Raw genomic sequence first — 6351 nt, 5'->3', positions numbered from 1 at the left:
CTTATAGCTCCAAAAGTTGAAGTATTTACTTAGCAAAATGGCTGCTTTCATACTGTTTTCTTATAGTATTATCAAATATTGTATTATATTATTCAAAAGCATCTAACATTTATATTTTCTAACTGCTGAAGTTAGTCCATAGTATGCATTTTGTATACTACTTGATATTAGAAATACAGAACTATAGAACATAAAATGGATATGCCAGTATATTACAAATGTATTTCTAGCTGTAGTCTCATTTTGGTTGCAATTTCTTATCATCCTGTCTTTTCAACCCAAAAAAAAAAAAAAAAAGAATTGTTTTAAGTTGTTGGAGTTGGAATAATTAAATTTTCAGACACATTCCTCTTTTAATTCCTGTTTATACACATCAGTAATCACCTTTGACCAGGTGTAATGATTACATACTGAGTCCCAGTTACACGTTATCAATCAAAAATAAATCACATTATAACAATCATTTCATGAGAAGAGATAAAAACTATTTTATTCCAACTTTATGGGTAACCGTGCATTAGAATAGAATAGAATAGAATAGAATAGAATAGAATAGAATAGAATAGAATAGAATAGAATAGAATCTTTATTTTGTCAGTTGGGGTTCACACACATAAACATGTACTACACCAGCAAATGGGGGGTTTAAGTGCCTTGCTCAAGGGCACATCAGCCAACAACTCTCCACCAGTCCAGGGAATTGAACCAATGACCCTTTGGTCACAAGCCGACTCTCCAGCCATCTAGGCCCCATTTCTTTTACAATTAAAAAAAAACAAAACAAAATAAATTACGTATATACTTTATGCACAATACCTGTACTTTGTTTCATTCCAAGTGGTGTCCACAAATGTCGATTCTGAGGTTTGTTGAATTTGCCAGCACCAGCTGTCAGATGTTATTTGGAGTCATTTCAGTTATGTTGAAGAGGCAGGTGATGTGTGCACTGCATCCATGAGTACATGGCTTTAAATAGAAATCAGACAAACAGTTTATTTGCCAGCCTGTCAGTCACTGGATCGACTGCATATTTGAGTCTAAACCAAAAAGCTACAAACTAAAATTCAAATATGCACCAAATATTTATCATCTGAGGCTTTTTAGGAAACATATAGGCTTTCTGATTTGACCATTTCATACATGTTTATTTACTTTCGGAAAAAAAAAAAAAAAAAAAATAGTGGGCACTTCACTGGGCCAAAAAGCACAAAATATAGATGTGTTTAAAGGAATCAAGTCTTCAGAATGAATGAAAAAGGATACAAAAAGACTGATACAAACAGAATTAATCATCAGAAACATATCTAATCAAATACACTCTGATAGAGATAGAAATAAAAAAAAAATTAAAAAATATCCATTATTACCTATAGTGACTCCATCTCCAACATGTTTTGACAACACAGTCTTCAACAGGTTATAATATTTAAAAAGGTATATACCAAATTTTAAAACCCTAGTGCATCATGGGAGACTGATCATGTTGATCACAAACAAATATCTGGCGAAGGAGGCAGAAGTGTCATATATATACATCATATGTCATATACACTGATGCCCATAAAGTTGAAATAAAATATTTATACGTCTCCTCATGAAATGACCGTGACAATGATTTATTCTTGGTAGATCAGTGTACCTGGGTATGTAAACATTACACCTGGTCAAAGATGACTACTGATGTGAAAACAAAATTATTATAACTTTATGGGAAACAGTGTAGATATAAAAAAGAAAGAAAATGAAATTAATGAGAAAATAAAAGTTGATAATAAATGGTGATTGAAACACATTGCAGATACTGTCCCTACAGGAAACTACAGGTTATTATTTTTGTTTTTAAATTATGTTTGTGCATTTTCTAATCGACTTTATTTGTGCCATCTTTCTATAATAGTTGCAAATGCGCTCACTTAAAAAAATTACTGTAGAATTAACATCAAAATATTGTAAAATTGCAACATAAAAAAACTAAGTAAAAATAGAATGCAAAGTTGTTTATTCATAAAGATTTTTGTGTTAATGATTAAATCAAATATAGCTGTAGTTTTTACAGGAAGAGTATGTTAACAAAACCAGATTTGTATGTAGAAATGATGTATTTCTGTTGTTTTGAGAAAATAAAACTGTAAATTGAAAAACAATGTGGTTCCATTTAAATTGCCAGACCATAATATTGAAACAACAGCCTATTTGCTTTTTTTTTCTTTTTTAAATTAAAAAGACCATCAAAAGTCATCAAAAACAGTGGTTATGCAATCAAGTACTATCTCCTGTGTATCATGTGACTAAAACAGACAGAAAAGAAAACATGGAATGCCTAAAAGCACTGTTTCTGTCAGTACAGTGCCATAGATATTGATGTAAGAACTGAAATGATTCTGGTTTTTATCAAGAAAACATGGAAAATGGCTAGATATCAGCTCTAAGATTAAACTCTCATGAGCTGTTTTTGTTGTTATATTATATTTGTCCAAACAAATGTACCTTTAGTTGTACCAGGAATTAAAATCAACAAGAAATCGAAGAAAACAAGGGTGGTCTAACACTTTTTTTCCGCAACTGTACGTGCAAAAACACTTTATCACATATGCTGAAAACATTTTATCTAATCAACAATTTCGTCATTTGTTTAATCTTATTAAAGTTTGTAAGATTTAGCACAAAAGCAGATAATTTCTAAACTAGCATACACTGTAGAAAAAAAAAAAATTCTCAGAAACAAAACTGGCAGCTGTGGTTACCAGAACAATATTGTATAAAACAAATCAAACCGTAAACATATTTACACAGTAACATGTAGATTTAACATTTGATTTCAGTGATATTTACATTTTAAAACATCAAATTTACTTTTTTATTATGATTTTTTTTAAGTATGACAATAGGCTGTTATTTCAACATTATGGTCATGACATTTAAATGGAACCACATTGTTTTTCAAGTTATTTTTATTTTCTCAAAACAATAGAAATACGTAATTTCTACACACCAATCTGGTTTTGTTAACATAAACTTCCTGTAAACATCACAGTTATGTTTGATTCAATCATTAACACAAAAATCTTTTCAAATAAACAACTCTTCATTGTATTTCCACTTAGTTTTTTTTATGTTGCAATTTCACAACTTTTTGGTGTTAATAACCCCCCTCTCAGATTCCTGAGGCTTTAATCTTCCTTTATAAATGGAGGAGAGGAGTTTTTCTCCACCTCCTTGTTCTTCCTCCAGCCTGTTGTCCATCGTTGGTGGCTGTCGACAGGCGCCAAACGTAAGAGCGCTGGATGGGATTCTAGCCCGGGTTGGTGATACGTGTCTCCCTCTGCTGGAGAGGAGCACTGTTGAACAGCAGCAAAAACAAAGCAGGAGACAGATGGATCATCTTAGTAAATAAACGCTGTGATGTTACACTCTTCAAACACCTGTGAAAAGGCAGGGGATAGAGCTGAGACGATGTAGCCAATGGTAAAAGAAGGATGAGGGAAGATGAAATGACATGGGACAATGCTGCTAAAAAAAAGAAAGAAATAAAAAAGCTAAAATTATTTACAAGTCAGCTGGACTGTTTTTGATAAAGATATATATGAAAAACATGAGAATTCTATGATTATATCCACTATACTATGGTTTTTAAAGTTTTAGACAATACACATTAAGCAGTTTTCACTTTTTCTTATTTTATACAGCCTGCACTTATATTGGATGCTCTTTCATATGTGTGTCTCACTTGTCTTTTTTCACTGGAGTGTGTTTTTAACCCATAAAGGCCCAGCGCCTTTATGGGTGTCTGTGCTCATTCAGCCTCTGCGTTCACTTGTGCTGCTTTGCTCATTATTGAACTGATCTGGATGGTGATCTGTGTTCATCATTTTGTGAGTCCTTATGAAATACCTGCATAAACTGACTCCTACAGGGCTTTTTTGGATTGAGAATGTGCACTGCCTTTGTGAATGTGTCTCTCTCTGTTGTGTGTGTGGATCGTGGATGTCAGTCATTTTAGTTCAGGGGCCAAATTAAGCCCAGTTTGATCTAACAACCTAATAACCTAGAAATAATGACAACTCCATGCTTTCCTTTGTTTTAGTGTGATTAAAAACCCATTAAATTCTGAAAATATTTACATTTACAAACTACCCTTTCACAAAAAAGACAAGAATGAACTGAAATTTCTGAAACATGAATACAGTTTTAACAATATTGTTCCTCAGCTTATCATTTACACATGTGCATTACACACAGTGTTACACAAACATTTGGTAACAGGCATAATATTTTGGAACTAAAATAAGAACAATTTTTACAATATTCTGTCTCAGTTTATTATAAAGACAACTTACAGATCACAGTGGATCTACAAATGCACAAAACATTTAGTAACAGGCAGAATATTGTTGAAATTGAGCTTTATTTTCTTTAGACATTTCAGGTTGTTCATATTTGTTCAGGTTATTCATATTTTATTGTTAAAGCGTAGTTTGTTAATGCAAATATTTTCATAGTGTAATGTTATTGTTTTCACTCTAAACCAAGAAGTAAATGTGTAGTTCTCAATAATTATTATGCAATTATTTTACTTGATTACTTGAGATCACATTAGTCTGTATGAAGCTCCTGAACTAAAACCAGTTTGACACTTTTGATTGTGAATATCTTCAGTATAATTTTTTGCACTTCTCAAATTCATCCTGTGGGCTGGATTGGATTGTTTCTGGGTCTGGTTTTGGCCCATGGGTCGCATGTTTGACACCCCTGGTGTAAATACTGGTCTGAAATAGATTTTAGCACCAAATCAATAAGTTCTCACCTGTTCCAACCTTTTTTGGGTCCAAGGTCCATGACCTTTGAACATGTGGGACTGCATTAGAAAATCACACGTGGATGTATGTCCTCACACAGGACCTGTAGATCTGTGGCGTTAATGGAAGGGCACACTTAAAGTCATGAACCTGATTTCAGATCTTACTCACACTCAAATATGAATTATTTCCATATTTCATCCCCATGATTCATTCATTCTCTCTGTGCATAAAATCCTGGACTGAAGAAGACAGAAAAGGCAGATAAAGAACTCACTTTTGTGTCTTTGTTGCGATGTAAAGTCATAACAGAGTTGTGATCAGCTCATCCTGTCAAATGTTTGTCTTTTTGTCTCTGTCCAGGCTCTACACTTTTTCCACAGTCACTCCACCTGCAGATCCAGAACATCAGAACATGTCCCCTCAGTGAGTGGGATGGGAGTCCCTCCTCAGTCTCTACCATAACCTGGTGACAGGCTCCTTGACCTTCCCACCAGTGTCTAAGCAGGCACCCTCCTCCCCTCCTCTCCCCACCACCCTGCTGTGTGGTCCTTCCTCCACACGTCCAGACACAGCCCCGCCCAGATTTCCTCAGGTCTTTAGTGCTGCACCCAGGGACCAGCATCCAACAGATTGTTCAGTAAGTACAAGCACTTCACTGGGTTTCAGTAGAAAAGTGGGGGGAACCAAAGCCCACAGAACAGTTTTTTCTCCCTCTCTGTTGTCCTGATTGTGTCCTGCAGGCATGTTACCAGAGTCATGTCCCCCATGGTCCACAGTGTCCACCTGTGGACAGTCACTGACTACAACACCTGTGGACACATGCTGATGTCTGTCCTCTGCAGCTTCAGCCCAGAGAGCGCTCTCTGGGCCATGTTGCAGAGGTGGAGGGATGTCATGGAAGAGGAGGAGGGAGACCCGGAGGCCCCTAGGGAGGGACAAGCCAGGGGAGAGAGACGGTGGTTCTCCCCCGAAGAGATGCCGGATAACCTGAGAAGACCAGGACCAGCAGCTCCCTGAGGACCTCCACATTCACTATATGGTATAGTACAGTGTAGTACAGTATGGTACCTTACAGTATAGTATAGTACAATGTAGTATAGTATAGTACTGTACAGTATAGTATAAAACAGTATAGTACAGTACAGTATAGTATAAAACAGTATAGTACAGTACAGTATAGTGTAGTGTAGTGCAGTATAGTATAGTATAGTGTAGTGTAGTGTAGTGTAGTGTAATGTAGTACAGTACTTTACAGTACAGTACAGTACAGTACAGTACAGTATAGTATAGTATAGTATAGTATAGTATTTATATGGTAATCTTTTTAACAAAATCTAAATAAAAACAACAGCAAAAAGAATAGAGACCTTAGGTTCAATATAAGTGAACCTAAGGTCTCTATTCTTTCTGCCGTTGTTTTTACTGTTTAATTTTTTTTCTTTTTTGTGACAATGTTTCCTTCTTGATGAATATCCTGTTTCTTTACTTGGAACAGTTCTCCACAGAGGAGTACTAAGTTCAGCCTGACCTGACTTAACCGTTGAACATGACA

This window comes from Sphaeramia orbicularis, chromosome 14, assembly GCF_902148855.1.
Source record: "Sphaeramia orbicularis chromosome 14, fSphaOr1.1, whole genome shotgun sequence".
NCBI lineage: Eukaryota > Metazoa > Chordata > Actinopteri > Kurtiformes > Apogonidae > Sphaeramia > Sphaeramia orbicularis.
Note: the sequence above shows the minus strand (reverse complement) of the source record.